General features: G+C 35.4%; 2 long non-coding RNA genes across 2 annotated transcripts in view; one reads left to right on the top strand and one right to left on the bottom strand.

Moving 5' to 3' along the window:
• LOC136847396 (uncharacterized) overlaps positions 1-21,651 on the top strand; it is a 23,170-nt gene extending 1,519 nt beyond the window's left edge. Inside the window, exons 2-5 of the long non-coding RNA XR_010855718.1 lie at positions 7,376-7,560; positions 15,826-15,953; positions 16,069-16,203; positions 19,669-21,651. This is a non-coding gene — a long non-coding RNA (uncharacterized lncRNA). The remainder of the gene's footprint in view (positions 1-7,375; positions 7,561-15,825; positions 15,954-16,068; positions 16,204-19,668) is intronic.
• Positions 19,306-22,268, bottom strand: LOC136847397 (uncharacterized). Its single transcript, XR_010855719.1, has 2 exons — positions 22,082-22,268; positions 19,306-19,485 (listed from the first exon to the last, which is right to left on the bottom strand). It is a non-coding gene; the product is annotated as an uncharacterized lncRNA (long non-coding RNA).
• Between the last annotated feature and the right edge of the window lie 82 nt (positions 22,269-22,350).

Genomic DNA, 22,350 nt, shown 5'->3' with positions numbered 1-22,350 from the left:
GATAGACAAGACGACAGGATGACCAGGGATTATGTAAACCAGTCATTTCTTAGACTTGTAATAAGAATTACTGTAGAACTTGGCATATTATGACCTACAATAACTGCCAGAGTTATAGAATACAGTTGAGGCAGGCATGCAGTGTTTTAAATACAGCAATAATGTCAAAGTATATAAATCAGGTATTGTCGTGAGGTTTAGTCATTAAAACGAAGAATAAGAAATTGCATCGGAATTAAACAAAAAAAAAAAAAGCATAATTGTATAGAAGCCGCACTGGCACGTTTTTCTTGAAAGATCGTGACTGACAAGCTGGTGAAAAGTCAGAATGGATGGATCCTTCGCATGCTTTGTTAGATCAACAGTATTTTAAAAAAAATGGCTCTGTCCCCTCCCCTGCAATCTGAAATAATGTTGAAGAAAGATTATCTCGAAGAAAGATTATCTCATACTGAAGTTAATTTAAATCTTTATCCTTAACTTTCGATATTGAAATATACTTCGTTTTGCTGATATTCAGTGAACACAGGACTGGGTGTACAGAGACAGCTCGGACCTTCAAAATTCTCTGTGGATTGTTTATGGAGTTCAGGTAAAAGGTATGATGTAGATAAAAACAAATCTGTTTATTATAAGCAACTCCCGCTAAAATAGCAGTAGTATCTTCGCTTTGTTTACCACTGAAACCTTTGTTTCTTTTTGGTATGCCACTTGAACAGTAATGGTGCCATAGCACAACGGGTACCAACAACGAATGTCAACTTTTTGTAAATAGATCAGTGAAAAAATTTTGTCAGAATCTTTTACATTTTCAGTCGTTCCAATTTTGATGTTCTTGAACTGTAATATAATTAATAAAAATATAAAAAGTAAATAATAAAAATTAAAAAACCCTTTTAACATTTGTTGAATTTAAAAAAGGGCAAAATTTAAAAATTATGGTTTATATTCTGAATCTTAATATACCGTTTTAGTATATATGTAAGGCTGAGTAAATGTATTTATTGTGTGTGTTTCAGTATGAGAGGATGTACCTATGTGCAGTTTTTAATTTCATTCTAATTCATTCATCATTGTACTGAATGATCTATTGGGTCCTAATAACTTGACCTCAGGCCTGGACTTAGTATTTTAATCAAATCCTTACAGCCCTAGAGCTGAAAGTCAGCTCAGTGGTCTGGTTAAACTTAAATTAATAGTAATAATCTCCTGTACGAATAAATTTACTGTGATTAAGATCATAGTACTGATCCTGACAGTGAAGAATAATCTTCAAAGAGTACGGTTAGCCTGTTCTGGAACTGTTTGTGTTGTGTACCTAGATTATCTTCAACATAAGTTTTTAGGCCTATCAGAATAAAAAAACTGAATCTTAACAGCCAAACTTTGGGAGAAGCTTGAAGCGTCTGATGTGTTGAACGGGTGGATAATAAAAAGTTTGCTGCACAGCTTAAGGTAATGCAGGACTTAATTCTACAAAAGAGCACTGCACGGAGATTTTTTTATGGATACAATTTTTTTAATATAAAAGTTGTCTATAATACTCTACAGGCGAGACAATTTGAGATAACACCGAGATGGTTTGAGAAATTTACCGTAGTTTGAGTTTTGGGTTCATCCCAAACTATAGTACATTCACATCAGCCGTGCATTTGGTGCCTAACGCCGTCCCTTACGACGTTCCTGATTGGCTAGTGTGTCACCAAGTTTTACCCAAAGAATAGTAGCGTTTCCCAGTTTCATCACTAAACATGTCAAGATGGTTGAAGGTTATAATATATGAATTATTTATTCAATAAACAAATCAATTATTAAGATATTTGGTAGTAAATTAAACAAGAAATTTTTAAAGATAAAATGTATTCTTTCATTCCTGTTTACATGGCATCGCAGTGCATTTGATCATTTATCGTCTTATGTCTCATAAATTTCGCATAGCAAATGTCATGGATGGCGTTGCTACCCAAAAAGTATAGGTAGGGCTATCAATCAATATGAAAAGTGATTAAGAATATTAAAATGTGTCATGCACGCAGACTATAGCCTATCCCGGGCAACCAGCCAGCTCTTTACACATTCCTTAGTACCTATTTCTAGAGGAATTTTGCTTTTCGGTTATTTGGTTCTTGTAACATCTGCTTTCTGGTTAGTAAACTTTATGTAATGACTCGTCTATGGCCGTCTGCAATCAGCTACTTACTAATATTGTGAGCCTCCTGAATCTTATAAAAAAAAAAACGTACATTCACACTTTTCTTGATGTGTCTGATGTCTATAATTACTCATTTTAATTGTTTTCCGTACAGCCCCCGATAAATAATACCGTAGGCCTACTGTCAAGTGCAGCTGGTCGCACCCGCGTAGAGAAGTTACCTGTTTATTCGGACGGCCATAGGCGAGTCATTACGTAATTCTAGGGAAACTACTATTCTTTGGGTAAAATTTTTAATGAGAGTTATAACTTTTAAAAGACATGTTCTATCTCGACTATGTTCATTCTTCTGGCTGAGAGACTGCAGTGCACCGATGTTTTCCAGCGCTGTGATTGGTTGACCACTACCAATCAGTACGTCGTTCGTTTTTGCGTTAGGCACCAAATGCACGGCTGATGTGAATGTACTATAGTACCAAACACGGCGTTCCGCGGATCTTTCTAGAAAATTAAGACATATTGAAGGAATATGAATCACTGGGACTGTACAACCATCCTTGGCGGCTAATCAGATCTCTTGCTATTCTTGAGGATTGGTTGTTTAAAAGTTGATGAGTATGGAATTACCGTGCATTTGTTTAAATGACATTGGTTTTGTTTAAAACTACTAACTGGGGTTTGGTATTTTTTGCAGTGAAATTGCTTGTGAGGATTTTGTAACTCAAGTGGGATCTTGAAAATTGATAAGGAAAATAAGAACACCATCTCATAATAAAGGCCAGCTGAAGATGCTGATAATTTTCAGTCCTTTAAAAATCCTTGAGGGCAATTAAGTGTTTGGAATTGTGTGAGGAGAATGGGGTTTGTGACTTTGACTCCTATATCGTTTGCTCATGTTGATCTAAATTTTTTTTTTCCGGTCTGTGTTCGATCACTCGTATTTTCGGAGCGTTTGGTTGATGTTGATCCAAATGTAAATTCACTCATGTTGGCACGTTGCAAACTGACTACATATAAGGCTGGCTTAGACATTTATTTGTTTAGGTACGAAGACGTTATTTAGATGAATCAATAAAGGCTACCTTTAAAGTAGCTGATGTTTTGGAGTATATTTGCGCTTAAAAGGGTAAAATATCTAAAACTATTGTTATAAAACCATAGTTTTGTCATTACTGTTACCAGTTTTTGTCGTTTGGACTGTTACTTATAAAAGGCGTTTAAGAATAATTTAGTTTTGGATATGAATATCATGATTAATCCAGATTTAGGAACTGTACTTATAGATATCTTAAGACAACAAAACTTAAAACTAACAGCTTTAATAATTCCATTTTCTTGCCATTGAGTCATTTAATGGAAACAAGGAAGTGTCGGGTATTGTCGGGAATTATCTCCAGAACATAAGCACCAACACTTCAAATCGAATATTATAGTTAGTCATCTACAAATTGTTCTTTTTACCCTTAAAACACTCGCAACAAGAGTGAAATGCGTTTCAAGGATTAGTGTTGGCAAGTCTTGCAGAACTATGGGAAAGATGCATCTCGCTTGGGATTGCCCTTTCGTAGAAAGGATGTAAGTATTGTGAAAATTAATTACTTGATTTAACGTGATAATGAAAGAAAATTCCGCGTAAGGTCTGTACTCGCGGATGTGACTAGCCCAGTAACATACGCCATAAAACTTAACAAAAGTGCTTCCCCTACTGAATGTGCCAGCATTAAAGTTCTAGGCCAAATATAAGGAACCAGTCTGTGCATGGTTAAAACGCTATATTAGCATAAAGAAAGCTTAGTGCTGTTTTACATTTATATATGTATACCTCCTAATTACTAATTTATAACTTATTAGTTGCCTCCAAACCCTCCACATATGTCCTGTGGAAAAAGAATGTTTCTCATGTGTCTTATCACCTGTCTGAAATTCATATCTATTTTATATGAAATTGTTACCAACCAATTAAAATTACCAATGTCCTTTAACGAGTTAGCCCTTGAGTGACTACGTATTTTAATTTTTACTTTTATTCAATAAAAATACTGATAACCATCTTTTTGACTTTCCTTGGGTTAGTTATATAATTAAAATATAAAATTAGCAGTTCCCTAACTTCTCGATGTTACGTGTAGGGTCTTGCATGGGGCAAATCTCTCTCTCTCTCTCTCTCTCTCTCTCTCTCTCTCTCCAACAAGAGGGTAAACTTCGAAAAAGGGATAATGGGCAGCAATCGACCAGGCAGTGGGAAAGTCAGTCATGAGTTGGTCCTGTGGTCTGGAAGAAATGAAGACTCATGTTTAAATTTCCTTTTTGTGTGATTTTAAGAACTGTTTGATTTATGGTAATCATTAAATTCATTTTTAATATAATTGTGGATGAGTAATATAACTATTTTTTTTATTTTTTTTTAAGTAAAAAGATTAGTTTTATATTAGTGATTTAGAGCCACATTTTAATCTTTTTATATTAGCCAGTTGTTTGTATATAAATACCCTACAAACATAATCGTTGACTCTTGTTCTGAAGGTTAGTTTATATTTAGTTAATTGACAGAGGTGATGTGTTGGGTGATCTGTTGTTTTACGGATACTTAATACTGTACGTTTGACCAGGCCTGAGAATATTTTCCCAAAAGGTGTGGTAGAACCAGTATTTACTCTCGGCGGGAGTAATAAGTACAAATACTGGAGATATTAACAGAATAATTTGTTGACTGGTTTTGTGTTGCTTGTTTCTACCTGGCCTAATTTCCCCGGTGTTGATCAGGCCAGGCCGAGTTAGGTCTAGGCCACAGTATTCTTTAATTTACCACTACCCCACCTCCCCGGTACCTTCGAAACTTCCAATCGGGTATTGTATTAGATTGTTTGAATTGTTTAAACCTTGCCAAGTGGCTTTCAGAATTCTGCTTTTAGGAATTTTGATCATTAGTGGCGTAGGTGGTTGGGAGGGTTGCATGGCATAAAAATTGTTTTATTAGAAACCTATTTGGAATTTGGTATTTGTATTTTATTCAGTTGTTTGTATTTAATATTCAGTGTGAAACTCTGAAGTTCATTTAAGTAATAAATTTGTAATAGGGTGGACATTTTATATTATAACTTGAATATAATATGATTTTCATTTAAGGGGGTTTGAATGACAATTTGATTTGTAGATAGGGTGGACATTTTTCGGGTTAAGTGCTACTTTGAATACTTGGCCCTCAGTATCAAAGCTGTTCATTTTCATTTTAATCGTGATTTGTTCCCATTTACCGTTATTCCTGACAGATGTGTGCTTAAGTTCTTTGAATATTTTGATTACACCCTTTCAGTTTGTCTATATACGGCTATGCTTCGAATTGCAGGTACACTTAATGAGGCGTAAGGTTCTTGGTGTTATATAGTTAGTTACTGATACTTTGAAGTAATTTTAGAATTAATCTAACATTTGACTGCTTTACATTTTTTGAGCACCCTATACGTTCGTATTTTTAGTATTTTGTATACTTTTAAAGTTTCTTGCTTCTATTTCTGCGCCTTGGGTTTTGCCCTTAACACTGAACTTAACGGCTTCTGTTATTGCCCCTAATTGTGTGATAGTTTCGACTTTGTGTTCAGCATTATAAGTCCTCGATTTTTTAGTCATACCTTTAGGTTTTATTCACACACTGAACTAGTCTTAAAGAACTGAGACAGGACTGGTTTCTCAAGGTGAGGGTTGTAGGAACTTCCCAGAATATAAGAAGGTGAGTTAGAGGAATTTATTCCTGGTGATAGAAATTCATTTCTCTCTATAATGTGATTCGGATTCCACAATAAGCTGCCCGTTTAAGTAACCAATTGGTTCTTAGCCACGTAAAATGTCTAAATTTCAGGCCAGCCCTAGGAGAGCTGTTAATCAGCTCAGTGTTCTGGTGAAACTAAGGTATACTTAACTTTTATAAGAAGGTGATGGCCTGCTTAAAAAGAGCCGTTTACTTTGTACATTTCTGGCTGCTGCTGTTAAGGGCGAGTATAATATCTATCATGCTTTGCGGTGCAAGTAGGTAGTTTTGTATAAAAGTAGTATAACTTCGAATTATGCCAGTTAACCTTAGTGATTTTGAGGAAGCCCTTAGAGGCTTTGCATCATTAAGTTTTGGAAGGTTCATCAAATATTCAACCAGGAATCCTGAGTAATATTCCTGATTTTTATCAAAGTGTATCTTCGCTGTTCCAGATAATCACTTGCATTTTAACCTTGAGCCTTGTGGATTGTTTGGAGAAAAATCCAAAGGTACAAACCTCGGCAACTGGAGCAGATGCTGATCTTGCTAGAACCTGATATTGAAAAGCAGTAATATGACAACTTTTGCTTACTCTAGAAAGCCTGCAGTGTTACTGTCATTGGTACAAGTGCGTTTTTATTGACAAGCATGTTTGAGAGTGAAGGAGCTTCAGAATTAACCTTAACTATTGATTTGTATATTGAGAAAAAGTATAATTGCTTAAGATTGTGGTAATCCCTATGATTAGAAGGGAACGTGAAACATTTCTTGATGGTGGTATTTGTAGACTTGTATGAAAAACTGTTTGAGAACATGTTGATGAGTAATGACTGAACTTCATGGTGGCAACTATGAAAAATTTTTTTTTTTTACTTTTATTTCAGGCTCAGTAACTTGAACAGAAAAGCTTTAAGATTTAAGGAGAGGAAAAGCTGTATGGCATTAGTTTTACTAAATGATTGTTATGAGGGAAAGAAATGGTGTATTGCAAATGATTGAATCAAGGACTTCTCGACTTAGGTGAGGTCTTTCGCTCTGTCGAACTTCAATGAGGTCTTGGTATGGGTAGTCGCTCTGTCGAACTTCAATTTGAAATACAACTCAAGTATAACTTTTCCCGCTTGCCTTGAGTAAATCATTGGTCAGGCATTAGTAAACAGAATCTTAATAAGCATAGTATTGATAGGAATCCACCTCTGAATGCTGCTCAAGGAGGACAGTTGCTTAGTGTTTCTTCAGAATTTTGGCTAAAAGAAAAAGGTTTTATTACAGTCTGAAATATAACTTTGAGTGTGTAGTGACAATTTAACAGGAAGCAATTTCTACACTGAGTTGCAGCTAATGTAAACCCATTCATTTTTAATGAATATGTTGGATTTTGAGTATGTGTACCCTGTTTAATATAAATGAAAGTAGAGATGACTTTCCAAGCTGATAGCTAAAAGTAGTGGTTTTACAAACAATTTTTATTTCAGGAAACCCCATTATTATTGAATGCGATGATTGAAATTGATGCATAGCCGGAAGAATAGCAAGTCTTTGAAGAAGTTTATTAAGCAAGACTTCAGGTGTACGAATTGGGTGTGAAATCTAAAGACACTAACAAAGGATTTTGGGTTTTACACCAAACTGCTTCAACATGCACCAGAATTTTAATAATGCATCAGATACAGGTAGTATATAGGCAACTTAATTTCTAGACCAGAGGTTATTAACAGTTTAATACTGCCTGGTAAATTGACAGATTTCCGATTTACGAAAACTGCAGTCCAAAATATGGAAGTGGTTGGGTTATGCATGAACTTTTTCGTTAATTTATTGGAGAAATGCAGAAAATTTAAAGCTGTTTGGTGTCTACAATGTTGTTTTAGGTTGTAAAAATTGGTGCCTTAAATTTTGCAAGTGTTTGGTGTAAAGATAATCTCAAATTTAATCCATGCTATTAAATCTTATTCATAAAATAAGTTGTTTATAAGAATGAACTTTAAAGTTTTCTGACATCTGATATTATTTTTCAGGCATACTCCTTTAATTGACCAGAGGCCTGTTTTTTTTAACATTGAATTTTGACAAGTGGGTTTTTCAACCTGATTTCTAGTGTGTCTCCCAGGATTACTAGATTTTATAGTTTTTGCGTCGACGTAATATATTTGTGGATGATTACAAGCTTAGTAATAAAGTGCATATTAAAAAGAGTGGCATATCTGCAGACTGCAGTGCCTATTAAAAAGTGGCATATCTGCAGACTGCAGTAACTACAGGACAATCTCTGTTCTCCCTATGCTCTCGAAAGTTGCTGAAAAACTTATTTTTAAGCCACTATATAAGTATGTGGAATCTAAAAGATTGTTAGCTGATAGTCAATATGCATACAGGAAGTAGTTAGGTACCTTCGTTGCTCTTTTATACATGACATGCCATTTGCAAGGGAACCTTGATAAGGGTTTTGAGTGCAGAGTAATTCAATTAGATTTAGTGCTGCTTTCGATTTAGTAAATCACAAGGCACTGATTTATAAACTCCAGAATCTTGGAGTGGGTGGATGTGTTTTAGGATTACTTCAAGATTTCTTTATATGTAGGCAGCAGCGAGTTGCTGTGGACGGGATCTTTAGTGAACCAAGACCAATTGTGTCTGGAGTTCCACAGGGCAGTGTTCTTGGTCCACTGTCATTTTTAGTGTAAACAAGCGGTATGGTTGTTGGCCTGGAAAACAAGATTGTTCAGTATGCCGATGATGCAACACTTGTGGGTGTAGTCAAGTCTCTACTAATAAAGAAATTAAGCTGACCTCAGCCTCAATTGGAACATGGACCGGATCCAGGAATGATGTAGTCGGTGGGGTATGAGGCTGAACTATTGATTAGCAGATATCGTACAGACTTTCCACCCCATCCTCCCCTTCAGGTGGATGGAATTTTGCTGATTGAGTTTGAAGCTTTAACTATTCTAGGTGTAACTTTTGACTCGCATCTAACTTTTAACAAACCTCTAATGAAAGTTTCAGCAAATGCCGCACGAAAGTTAGGTATTGTTCGTAAGGCCTCATATATTTATGAAGTGATAAAATCAGTGCTATCTGTTTTAGGTCGGTTGTATTTCCTTTACCAGAATACTGTTCCCCGGTGCGGATGTCTGCTAATGCCAGATTTATCTCTTTTAGATAGTGGTTCGTGGATGTGGGTTTCTGTTTCTTAATAGTAGCAGTTATGACTTGGACCACCAACGGATGGTCTCTTGTTTGTCACTTGTTCAGAAGTTGTATATAAACAGAGGTCTTTCACCTTCACAACTGATCGCTGATCCCCTTTTATATAACAAGAGTTACAATGTGCCTCGCTGTCGAACTTCTAAGTTCCAGAGGTCCTTTATTCCTCACACCGTTGGGCTGTGGAACTGCCTCCCACAGGATGTCGTGTAGTTGGAACTTAAGAAGTTCAAGCGAAAATGCAATGCATTGCTACTTTACTATATTGTTCTTGCATTTTAATACATTTCCAACTATTTATTAATTCTTTTTCTTTTTTAATGAGTGGGATCTCGTCTTTCTGTATGTCCCTTTACTTCCTCTTACTTCTTCCTAATGAATACCATATTCTTAGGATGCTTGAATTTAAGTCAACGGCCCGTGTGGGCTTGTTCCATATGAATAGGTTTCATGTACTGAATAATAATAATAATAATAATAATAATAATAATAATAATAATAATAATAATAATAATAATAATAATAATTAATAATAATAATGATAATTAAAAAATACTTAGCACGAGTCTTGAAATGGAGAAACAAATCCATAGTTATGTATATATGTATATATATTTGAAGATAAAACTGTAAAGGGAAACTGTTCGATTCCCCTTTTCAAGAAATCGAACAGTTTCCCGAAAGATCTCTGTGCAGATTTATCTTTGATAGACATAGTCATAAATGCGGATTTGTTTCTCCAATAATAATAATTTTAGTCTCGTTGATTGATTGGTGTAGCCATGTTAATGATTTAAATATTTAAGTAATTTTTTTTTCTTTAACCCACACAGTGTTTATATAAATAATTTTTCTTAAATTAGATCTCCTGTATTTATAATAATCAAGGATTTTTCAGTGGTACCGTGAAAATTGTGAATGCTGATATTCTAAAGCCACATAAGTGTATAGGTACACCATTGAACTTAGAAAGCTTTGTCTCACAATTAAAACAGTTTCTCAATGTGTAAATGCTTTTCATCAGAAAAGTATTGCAAAAAATATACTTTGAAAAAAGAAGGCTGCAATAGTATAGTCAAAGTTGTCCAGAAGTAAAATGTAGAAAATAGAGCTTAGAAACTGAACAGTGTAAAATATCAAAATGGTCAGATAATGAAACTCCGGAGACTCTCGAAGTTATGACACCTTAACAGTAAATATACTGTAGAAACCACATAGTAAAAACAGTTCTGACACTGAAAAATGGGAATCTTTCTGGATCATTAACCTATTGTATTGTTTTGGAGCTTGTAAACAAAACCCTGTTATTCCTAGATAAGTTAGGATTTACAAAGACACACTAAGTACCCGAATAAGGATATAGAGAACATTTGGCCTGTTTCAACTATCGAATGGACCCTTCAGTGTAAATTACCTCTGTAATCTATTATCCAGATTTAACTTGAAACTCCTCCTTGGAGTAACGGTTCACAAGTCAAGGACTCTTTTCGATTCATAATTGACTTGTATGTGTGGATCCGATTGAGAATGCAGCAGTCAGTGCTGCCATTACAGGAAAATCATTGAACAGCCAATGTCAATAACTTCCGTGCAAAAAATCCAAACCAGCACACTTAATCATGTAACAGGCAATTTATATCCTGAGTGGTTCTAATGACCTTAGATAGGAATGAAAGTAACTGTATTCAGCAGGTGGTTTTCCCATTGCAGTAATGAGTTGGAAAAGTGTCAGTGCCATACGGCAGTGTACTGAAACATGCAGGAACCTCCTCACCAATTTTGCTCTCGGTTATTTGGACTTCGTTCCTGGAACTGAATCTAATTAAAGAAACCAAAGGAAGCAATATCAGTCCTTACAGATGACTCAACAAAGATTACATAGTGTACAAGCAACAAATTCTCGATACAGTTCTGAGCATTAGAGGTTGTTTTGCAAAAATTAACAGTAAAGTCTAGAAAAGTGGTGAGTGGTACTGTTGCATATGACAAGTAATACCCTAACCCAAGAGGACTTAAGTACAAGAAACAACTTCCCTAAACTCAAAGCAGTTGCTGTACTACAGGCAGTGTTCAAAGAAGTTTACACAGTAGCCAGCATATTGGACAAAAAAATCTGCAGGCATTAGCATTCCAATTATTTGGGCTGTCGGCTTATACTGTACAGATAAAACTGCATGGTGTAAGATGCAAATTTAAGGTGCACTAAAATTTTGTAACTTGCTGTCAACCACCACTAGTTAAAATTTGTTGCCGTATTAATCTAATTCAAAGTGCATAATATACGTAGCTTTGCTTATTCTTTATAAAACAGTGCTTAAGCTAAGTGCTAATATATGAAGATAAGGTGAAAAGTGCTAAGACTAGCTTGCCGTATGTAGAAATTTGATACCTTGACAAATTCCATTTTTATTTGCATAGCCAAAGACGATTTGAGCACAAGTGGTTATATATTTTGCATCCAGGAAGTTAATGATTAAATAAAGAAGTCTCAGATTTTTGTAAAAACTAGACTTAAAGCGTAAGATTTTAGGGTTTTAATATACAGCAGTACTCGCGGCCGACGGAAAAATTGTTAGTTAAATTCTTCTGCCTCTTGATTTACAAGATAATTCAGCTGTCTTCTAAGTGATGTTTAGATTCTGCTTTCTTCAATTTTATCTTGCTTCGTATCAAGAGGCTTTGGAAATGGTTTTGATAATTATCTACCTTGCAAATTCCAGCACTCCATGAATCTGGTCAGCATTTTAATTTTGCTGGTGTAGGCAACAAAGGAAAGGAGATGCACAGACAAAGCAAATTAATCAGCAGTATTGAGTACAGAAAGTTAGCCATACCTGGATCGTTGTTGTTTTCCGGATAAAACCATGTTTAAAATAAAGATATTTCACGCAGAGTACCTTTTACAGTATGAGTGGTTTCTAAATCATTCCAATTAATTTCGTCATTATCTTACATGTACTGCTCTGTCATGGAATGGTAATTTTTGTTTAAGAACAGACATCATCCTCAGCTTTTTTCACATTCAAACACCTGCCGTACAGAAATAAAAGTCAAGGTGCAAGCTTTGTTTTTAGATTCGAGATTCAGTTTGGAATTTCCCTGTCAACACATACTCCATATGTAACTCAGTTTGGCATAATTTATTACCTCTGACATCGCATTGGTTGTATGTTTCAATGCTGTGAACGTCTCTTTGGTTAATGTCAAAACTTTAGTTTCATCCCAAATTTCCAGCCAAGCATAAAAATCTTTCAGATACTGAAACTTTGCGTCATCGCTATTATTAGTCATGGGAGTGGCATATTCATGATTCAGTCTTTTCCTTTAAATGGACTTTTACATTCATTATTGTCCACCAAGTATAAAAATCTTTATATATTCAGAGACGTGTGCAAAACGTGTGCAAAATAAGGTAAGCAGTGATTTTTACCCATTAGCTTGCCTGAATCACATATTCATTAAATATCTGTAATACTAAATTAACATTTTGTTTTTCAAAGCTTGAGGGAGACAATGCTTTTAACCAGAGCTTATATGAATGTTTCAAAATTGAGCCATCCTCTACTTTTTGAAGTTTCTTTAAAGTACTAAAAGGTGCATAATAAAGTTCTGTTTGTATGGTATTATTGTCAATGGAGAAGGGAGGAAACTTCATTGTTTGGTTCGTATCTTTTTGGGCTACCTAGTTATTTCTGATACATTTCAACAAATGCACGGAATCATACATAAAGAAGAGAGTCTGCCACTCTGACTAGGATGATGATACACAATTGATAATTTTGGTGGGTGGGCAAAAAATGACATAGCTTTTCCATTAATGGCATTGTTATCGGTCACAACACACAATACTGTAAAACCTATTTTTTCCAATCAATGATTATTTTCTTCAATATATTATGCAAAGTTTGGGCTTTTATACACTAATAGGAATAATATGCACAACGTCCTTGAATTTAGACTTTACCTATTCAACATAAAAACAAATGTGCTTGTTGCAGCCTCGCTGCTATCAAACTGAGCCAACAATATTTCCCCCATAATCAAAATATGGTTTAAGATGAATTTCATCAACCATCAGGATCTCTACTTTGTCACTGGACAATAATGATTTATATTTATTTTTGATGTACATCAAGAAATTTGTATCATCTTGTTCCGTGGCCGGACTGAATTTTTGGAAACAAACACCCAAAAGTGGAGTAGCTAGGTAATATAAGAAACTTCTTATTCTCAAGAGCCTGTATCCTGGGGAGAACAGTTATAAAAGACAGAGGAAAATATCACTAACTCAGATGAATAATCAATCTTATTAAGAGTCATTAAAATGCAGTTGTTCACAAACAAATTTCAGTACGGTAGAATGTTTGAATGATTTCATCTAAAAGAATGGATAAACATGAAATCACCAACTGAATAACACTAATGCTGTTGCAAATTTTTGAACTTCTTTTATAGCTATCCGCTCTACTTAAGATTATCAATTTTTTCAAGTGTATTAGTATCATGAACTTCTATCTTGAAGTCCCTTAATCGATTTACTTCAGTGTCTTGAACGAAAGCTTGCACTGCGCAGTACACGACGAATTGAAAGTCCCTCATTATTTTTTATCAAAGTCCAATACTGAGTATCTAAAAACTATAGCTCTGCAACAAGTTCATCAACAGAATTGAATAGCCTAGAATTTGTAACAGAATGTCTATTGCAACACTCTCTGCTGTTGCAGCCTGCATCATTGATTGCTCCTTCCTTGCTCTCTTTAAATCTGGAGAAATCTTCGATGCGATGGCCCGGACAGATACGAGGGACAGTTAGGTAACTGAGATGGATTGGCACTTTCACGAAGTTGTGGCATTTTCAGCTTTGTAGTTGAAGTTGTGCCAGTATTTTTGTCATAACAAATTTTCCTATATAATATCCTCTGGCAGATGAAATGTAAACTGCAAACCGGAAAACAGATTTGCAGTATATTAAAACTATTGCCCATTAACAAATATTGAAGTGTCCGAATATCACAAATAAATACATCATGGTGATTAAAAATGTAGCTGTATGTTCATGATCCTCTTTTGCTACTATTGATTTTATTAGCAAAACACTACAAATATTCCACAATATATTATAATTTCAATAGTAATGAGGTAAATGTCAAGTGTATTTTTATTCTTCTGTATTTGGTCAGGGTGTACCTCGTTTTCTTGCTCGTATCCATTTTGCTGCGAGTTCTTCGTTCTTAGGAAAAGAAAATATTTGATAATCCCTGTCTCGTAATTCCCCTTGCAATTTGGGACAACACAATGATAAGGCATCGTCTATGAATCTGGTCAAACTTATTTTACTATTATCCCTTTTGTTCTACAAATAACGCAAAAAAAGATGGCACACTGTCGAAAAAATCAGCATTAACCCCTCAAATTTAGATGATACTAAAGTGGTAGTCTGACTGACCGTTAAACTACCTGGATGATGACGTTTAATCCGTTTCTCTCAGATAAAAAACCCACAATAGAGGCCAAAAAATTATGAATTGTGAACATTGGTCATGCACCTATAATTAATCCACCCTTCGTTACCCAATCAATATGTTTAGCAAAACCTGTATATTATTATGGAATTTCTTATCTGAGTTTCTAGTGACTGTAGAAATTATGCAAACCCATTTTACCAGAAATTTTGCATGGCTTTGCTTATATCTATCTAGGCTTTTATTGTTTTTAAGTCATTGGAGTAGAAATTAAAATCTAACCAACTATTCATGGATAATTTCTGAATTTTGAGTCAGTAATACAGTAACCCACCAGGTGGTGGAAATGTATATACCCCACAGGAGGAAACTAAGAAAATAGAGCAAACCATTAGGGCTAATAAAAATCTTGTAGTTCTGCTTCCAGAATTTACACTTCGACTTCTGATTACACATGGAAATTGCCCTTCAATATTATTTTAAAGTTGTAGTGCTAATGTAGTATTACCGTTTGTACTTCTCTGGAATGCAGAAACATTTGAAACTGATCCCTTATCAGTTTTAAGTTTCCTTGTATTCTTCCAGCAGTATTTTCTTTTACTGTGAAATCGCATCTGGTATTTGAAATTACTGAAGTCATCAAGGGGGTCGTGTGGCTTTAGAATTTTCAGGCAATTTGAAAATTTGAGATAAAATTTTTAGTACCAGTGACTAAACAGCAAATCTGAAGCAATTAACAATTTGAATGACTGACACTTTTATCCAAAGACGAGAATCGCCTTTGAAGAAAGAACTATATATCGGTTCTTAGAACTGTGCAACATAGTTTTCAGTAGGAATAAAGTTGCACATGACCTACCTCAACTAACTTCACGACCCACAGAAATCATACACTATCGGGTGAATAAAACCACGTAACCAGTGCTGGTTAAAGTTTGATTTCATAATACAATCAATCTATTAACCTTGAAATATATGTAATGTTCAGTTAAACTACCTTTCAGTTGTCTGGTTAGGGCACTTCACTTGTGTCAAGGTCAGGCTTTGTTACGAAAGTGTTGTGTTCATATTCAAAACGACTGTCAATCTTGTTCGGAACTTTGTTAGGCCTAGCTGCTACCCGTGTCATGAAGCTGTCAGCAGTGGTTAAAATTTATCTTACACAGTCAGGCTATCCTAAAGAGAGAGAGAGAGAGAGAGAGGAGATGGTCTTTGACGTCCAAACCTAATTTTAACATCGACAATTTTTGTTACAGAAAAACGACTGAGAGGATTGAAACTATGCTAAAGCGGTTGCCTGATAGTCAGAATGAGTGGCCACAAAGGTAAGATCACTCACAAACGTGTCTCAGAAGAGGACAACGCAACCGAAAATTTTGTCAAGGTATATTTAGAGTCTGGGCAGCGAATCTTGTTTTGTTTGTGGAGAGAGAGAGAGAGAGACTCTGTCTTTAAAGGAAGTCCAAACATAATTTTAACGACTGTAATTTTCGTTTCAGAAGATGGACTGAGACAAGACTGCAACTGTCTCAAGAAATAAGTGCCTGATAATCAAAATAGCAGTGGCCAGACAGGCAAGATCATTCAGGAGTGTATAAAGTCAGGGGACAACAACGCAACCAAAAAATTCTAAGGTAAATTTAGAGTCTAGGCCTTAAATCTTGTTTTGGTTGGAGTGCTTGTTAACCGGACTGCTTTTCGTGAGGAGTGACACTTTTATGCTCGATCTTGATGTCAGCCCTTTTCAGAATCTTTGATTTCTGCCTGGAGTGTGTACATTTAAAGCCTTCGAAGTTCTCAGAGACTAGGGTTTTGGAAGTTTAGTGACACATGCCACTTTCTTTTAACAGTAGTGAACCCTAATCCTGGAAGACTTTCGTAGTCTAGTTTTCAGGAGAATTAGTTAATATTTTTTGGAATGATTAAATATCTGTTTGAATGGTGTCGAATTGTTTAGCATTGTAGGCTATGCTCATGACTGGGGTGGTTGGTACTTAACTATTATAGTATTTTGCTCTGGTATTTACTAAAGCAGTCGATAGTGTCTGTGATTGAAAAGCGAGTTTAAATTTGGGGATTCAAAATTAACATTTCATGACAGCTTTGTTTAGATTAAGCTTAATTCATCAGAAAATATACTTAAGAATTGAAAAGCTCTTGCTTATTAAAGACTGGAATGTTATCCTGTTAGTTTGTGGTGTAGTTTGTGATTTTGAAATCGTAAGTGTTATGAAACTGAAGACTTAAGAGATCAGCACTGTAGGTTAATATTAAATGCAAAATGGGGTAGGGCATAAGGATCTAGTTCAGGTGTACTTATGGATTTAGAAGTCTCCCTACCAAATAATTTGCACCATGATTAGCATTTGGCAACAGTTTTTAGTTTGATGATTCATAATTTGTTATTCTCGATTTATGAATTTAAAAAGCCAGCTAATGCAGGCTATTTAATAAGGAATTCCAGAATGTGAACCTTTAGAAGGCTCCTGAAAGGAGTTTTATGACATTTGCAAGATAGTTGACCTCCCCACCCTCCCCGCAGGTGGTCTGTGTTTTATCAAACTTCAGAACTTGAATCTCTCAGAAAACCAAATATATAACTGGGTAAAACAAAATACCAAACAAAATTGGATTAATCATAAACATGTATTTATAGTGGTGGTATTTGATTGTTTGCAAACTTCAGTAAATTCCATGATTTAATGCTCAATTTTCAAAACTCAGGAAAACCTGCTGCTTACAAAAATTGACCTTTAACCCAAAATGCTTACAAAAATTGGAATAAAGGGAAGACTGGGATGGCGAGTTCCCGCATTAAAAAGGACATTTTCAGCAAGGAATATTCATAACTGTTGGGAGTTTCATATGATAGTTTTGTAAGTTGTCCAAATATGCAGGTTAATGAAAAGGCAAAACATATATCGTCATTTTGAATTGCTTGGAAGAATGTTTTCCATAAGTCAATCCTAAGTTGGATTGACTTGAGATGTAAAGTTGATTTGATATATGAAAATTTTGCTCCTAAGCCAAGCTGGGCCACTTGCAGCCATTCAAGGCATAAGACAGTGAAATGTGGGAGTTGGAGTGGTAGGACAGCAAGATGGAAGAAAGGAAGTGGCAGCGAGGTAAGTTAAAGGCTGAAATGTGGATACAGCTAGGGTCTGAAGGTAGACCACGGGGATAGGTTCACATAGAGGGATTACTTTGGTCCGATTTGGCTACGGTGCTGTTGGGGGAAATGTCTCTTTTCCTTTCAGACTTGAGGTGGATGGGAAATGTCAACTTGAACAGTTCATCAGATTTACATTAAATTCATATGCATCCTATGGGGTGCTCACCACTAGCGTAACGCAGTAACGTTCATTCACCAAAGACTAGGACGTGCAAGTGTTTCTCAAGTTGTCCTGTTAATTGTTAAGATTCTTGAAATTTTTGCGAATACAAAGTATTAAAAAAATGTTTAACTTGTAGCTGCTTATAAATTTGGCTTAAATTTTCCTTGAGTATATTTGATACAATAAAATTTTAATACATTTAAAATTCAAGCATGCCGATGAAACTTTCGTTGGTTAGACCCAGTCAATATTTTACTTGTCTACATTAGTTTTTTTTGTATCGTCATCTCTTGACATGTTGAAAAGGTGAACTTGAGGGGTGTTGCATTCCATTGTAAAATATTAAGACTTTGTTGGGTATTGTTTTCAATCCCCAACAAAGTCCTCTTGCTTTATATTTATCATGGAAATCTTGCAGTTTCAGAGCTGCTGGTGGTCAGCAGGATTAGTTGTGCATACAGGTCAGCAAACAATATATAGATGACTTCATAATTTCTAGGCCAGACTTGCAGTGTGTGCATAACTGGGCTTTAAGATATCTTAAAGAGATATGAAAGGCCAGTAAAATATTTGCAATGAAGGAACTTAGCATACGAAATCTTTGCACCATCACATTTTTCTGGGCCGTCTGTGAAGAACTGTTTTTCTGGGCCGTCTGTGAAGAACTGTTTTTCTGGGCCGTCTGTGAAGAACTGTTTTTCTGGGCCGTCTGTAACTGTTTTCTGGGCCGTCTGAAAACTGTTTTTCTGGGCCGTAAGAACTGTTTTTCTGGGCCGTCTGAAGAACTGTTTTTCTGGGCCGTCAAGAACTGTTTCTGCATATCTATTTTGCTGAGTCAGAAATTATATTTTACATGACTAGCAAACTAATTTTAGTAAAATGACTTTACATCCTTTCTTAAAAAATAATTAGTATTAACAATTTTTAAAAATTACTATTTTAAAACATTTGACAGTTTCTGTTGGTGGAAACTGGTGGTGGTTATCAGCATCAAGAACTTTTTTTTTTTTGTCATTTCTTTTGCAGCTAGTTAGTTAAACTGTGTGCACTTTATAAAAATACTGCAGGAGCAAAGAACTTTAGTGATAATTATGCATTAAATTTAAAAATTGCTTTTTGTTCTGTAAGATCCCACCACTCTAAACTTAAATTCTCCTCTTTACAGTGGCCAGGTTAATTGTAATAGTGTGTAATTTACTGTGAATTTTCTTCAGTTATCCTTCAAAGAGACTGCTGTTGATGAACAGGAACTTGTTAATTTTTAATGATAGTAGAGATACAACACTTATAATAGTGAAAACAACATCTATAGAGAAGTGTAATAATATAAAACAACATCTATAGAGAAGTGTAAGCTTTATAACCTTGACACAATACTTTGGTTTGGTTTCAAAACTAATCTTGAAATACTCGAACGTTTTATTTTGCATACAGTACTCAAATTATCAACTGATACATAACAGGTTTCAACAAAATGCATAGGTAAACAATTTTAACAATCAATTTATATTGTTTGAATGCTGTTCATCTTAATGACCACCTGTCCTTGAACTTATCTACTGAAAACCAACTTGATTTTATCTGTAAAGAAACAGAGCTTTAATAGATAACAATTTCATTTCATAAATCCAATTCAGTTTTTGAATTTCAAAGAAAATAAGACTAAAAGTAATGCCATTTCCTAGACGATACAGAGGCAATCATTGTCAATGACTTCTATGAACAGAAAAAAAATGAACTGAAAAGTACAATTTGTTTTTTCAGGTTCTGCAAAATCTGTGGTGTTAAACAGCAAATGTACCACATTAAGCAGCTAGGTATAATATACCTCTCCATGTATATTATTTGCAAATAATTCTGCATTACAACTGTGATAAAGCCTATGAGCGTTCCTCAGAAAATGCAAGCAACACAAAGATTTTCAGCTAAGGTTTACAAGTTCACCCCTCCTGCTGCCAGATCCTTCCACTACAAATGACATTTCTTCTGATTATTCAAGTACCTGCCTCAGCAGCCAGCCATTTTACTGAGATCGTACCCACCTTCGACTAAAAATTCTCTACATGACCAAGCCCTATCCAGTACAGCCAAACGGCAGAACTACTTCAAAACCTGCTTGTGTGCATGAGGATTTGATAAACACTCAGGGACAGCGATTTTACAGACAGATCCTTGGCTACATCACCAAGCCTTATCGAGTCCAACCAAAAGGTAGAATTACTTCAGCTGCTGCACAACCTGCCTGTGTGTATGAGGATTTAACAAGTCTTCGAAGACCGCAAGGAACATTTGCCCAGCAAAAATTACTTCAGGTGCATGCATTATTAGTCCCCCAGAGCAATTTCCAGTATCTTCCAAGAAATATATTCCTGCATGCAAGTAACATATTTGCTCCACAGTATTAGTGAATATTTGTGAAGAGCAAATTCTACCCTGCAAATTAATAATGACTGAGGACAACCTGACCGCAACATATGTCAAGAGAGAAAACACTTTTCAAGGCAATTACATAGCATGGCACTTTAACCACTATTTTCACTTACATATATATCCCATTGTGTGACAATTGGGAAGAATGGCCAATATCTACTACAGCACTTTACAAATGAAAGGAACTGAAGAGAAAGACACTCTAGCGTGGAAATAGCGGCTAAAGAGAAGGAATTTAAATTCCCTACTGAAACTACATCCTACATGTTTTAAGAGGCCAAGTTTCCCCCCATGACTAAGAAACCTTCAGCAATTGCACCTCGACAATTTTTTTAGGACATTTTTTCCTGTTATAGATATAGAGAATGGCACAACCGATATAGCTGTAGATATAGAGAATGGCACAACAGATATAGCTGAATCAGAACTTTAAAGAAAATGAGATACTGGGGAAAGTCTCTCTCTCCTATGGAAGTGAAAATGCTAAGCAATATTCTCCCATTGAAACAAGGAGCTTAACTTTCAAATGCTAACCAATATTTATAAAATTCCCACTGAAACAAGCATAGTTTTCAAATGAAACAATTACATCTGGAATCTAATTTTGACACTAATCCATACTGTAATTAAGATATCAGGTTTTCCTGCTACTAAACGTAGTTTGTAAAGGCAGGCATTTACAATCTTAAAAATTAGATGCAGTAGAAGGAAAATTTGATAATTTTTTTGCTAGCATGACCACTATTCGTCCTCGAAGGATTGATTTTATGGAGTGTCGCATTAAGGCTTGAAAGGAAAAAAATGGCAGGAGGCTCCAATATGTCACTCCCAAATGTAACCTTATTTACATTCATCACCCTTCTGTAGCTAGCTTTTGAGGAGTATGTTGTTGCTCGATTCGTTGGATGAATCCGACGAGAAGTGTACACAATGTATGCTCTTCTTGAGAAAGGGAAATGCGGGAAGCAAAGGACTCAAGAGTTTCCTCCTCCCAAGCCGAAGAAAGCTCGTTGTGACTCAGAGCCTCCAGCCTCGTTCCTAAAGGATCCTTTCAACAACAGAAGCCATCAACAGCCTCATTAAAAAGACGACAAAGCATCAACAGATCCTTTTTGCAGTGTAAAAGACATGCTCAACCAGGGACAAAAAGCAACTTCTAGCTATCAAGGGCAAAGGAAGAAATCCCAACAGGCTTACTACATTTTGAAGTTGTCTTCCACATCAACAGAAAAGGGGACAAAAGCATCAACAGCATCCCTTTTGCAGTGTAAAAAGACATGCTCCAACCAGGGAGAAGAAAAAGCAACTTCTAGCTATCAAGGGCAAAGAAAGAAATAGAACCCAACAGGCTTACTACATATGGTCGGGGGTTGTCTTCCACATCATCACGCACAACGTTTGTCCTCCCCGTGGACACAGTATTAGCCTACCTAAAGTAAGAAGATCTGTAATGAAGTCCCTTGAGAGAAGAATGCATTTTTGACAACCACAGAGCACAATACCCAAAAATAGTGCTGCTATTTAATAACCAGCGGTTTTTTTCTATATTTCATTTACTGAATAGTGCTAAATTGCTGTAAAGTGAACAATAAAATCTTAAGTATCTCTAAAGCTATTATAGATTCCAATTAAAATTTCCCATTTCCCTCTTAAAGTACATTAGTAACAATTAAACAAGCAGTTGCAGTTACTTGTCAAGTTAATAAGTACCAATTAAAAACTAAGCTTAAAACATAAAACTACTTACTTGCTTTGAATGAAGGAGTAAGAAACATTGTGCAATTAATATTTGGCAATTGTTTTCTAAGTTTCCATCAATATGCATCACCTTAACAAGTCTCTGAAGGGTGTGAACAACTGTCACCAAGAAACCTTTCCATCAATACGCAACGTCTTAGCAAAGGAAACCCTGCAGAGGTATCTCTCTATCAGCATAACCTGAAAAACAAGTCCATTGTTGCTAAATTAGCTCCTGAATGTCAAAAAAAAAACCTGGTGTACCACCATGCTACACAA

The sequence above is a fragment of the Macrobrachium rosenbergii genome, chromosome 16 (genome assembly GCF_040412425.1).
Source record: "Macrobrachium rosenbergii isolate ZJJX-2024 chromosome 16, ASM4041242v1, whole genome shotgun sequence".
Lineage (NCBI taxonomy): Eukaryota > Metazoa > Arthropoda > Malacostraca > Decapoda > Palaemonidae > Macrobrachium > Macrobrachium rosenbergii.
Note: the sequence above shows the minus strand (reverse complement) of the source record. Positions and strands in the feature narration are given on the sequence as shown.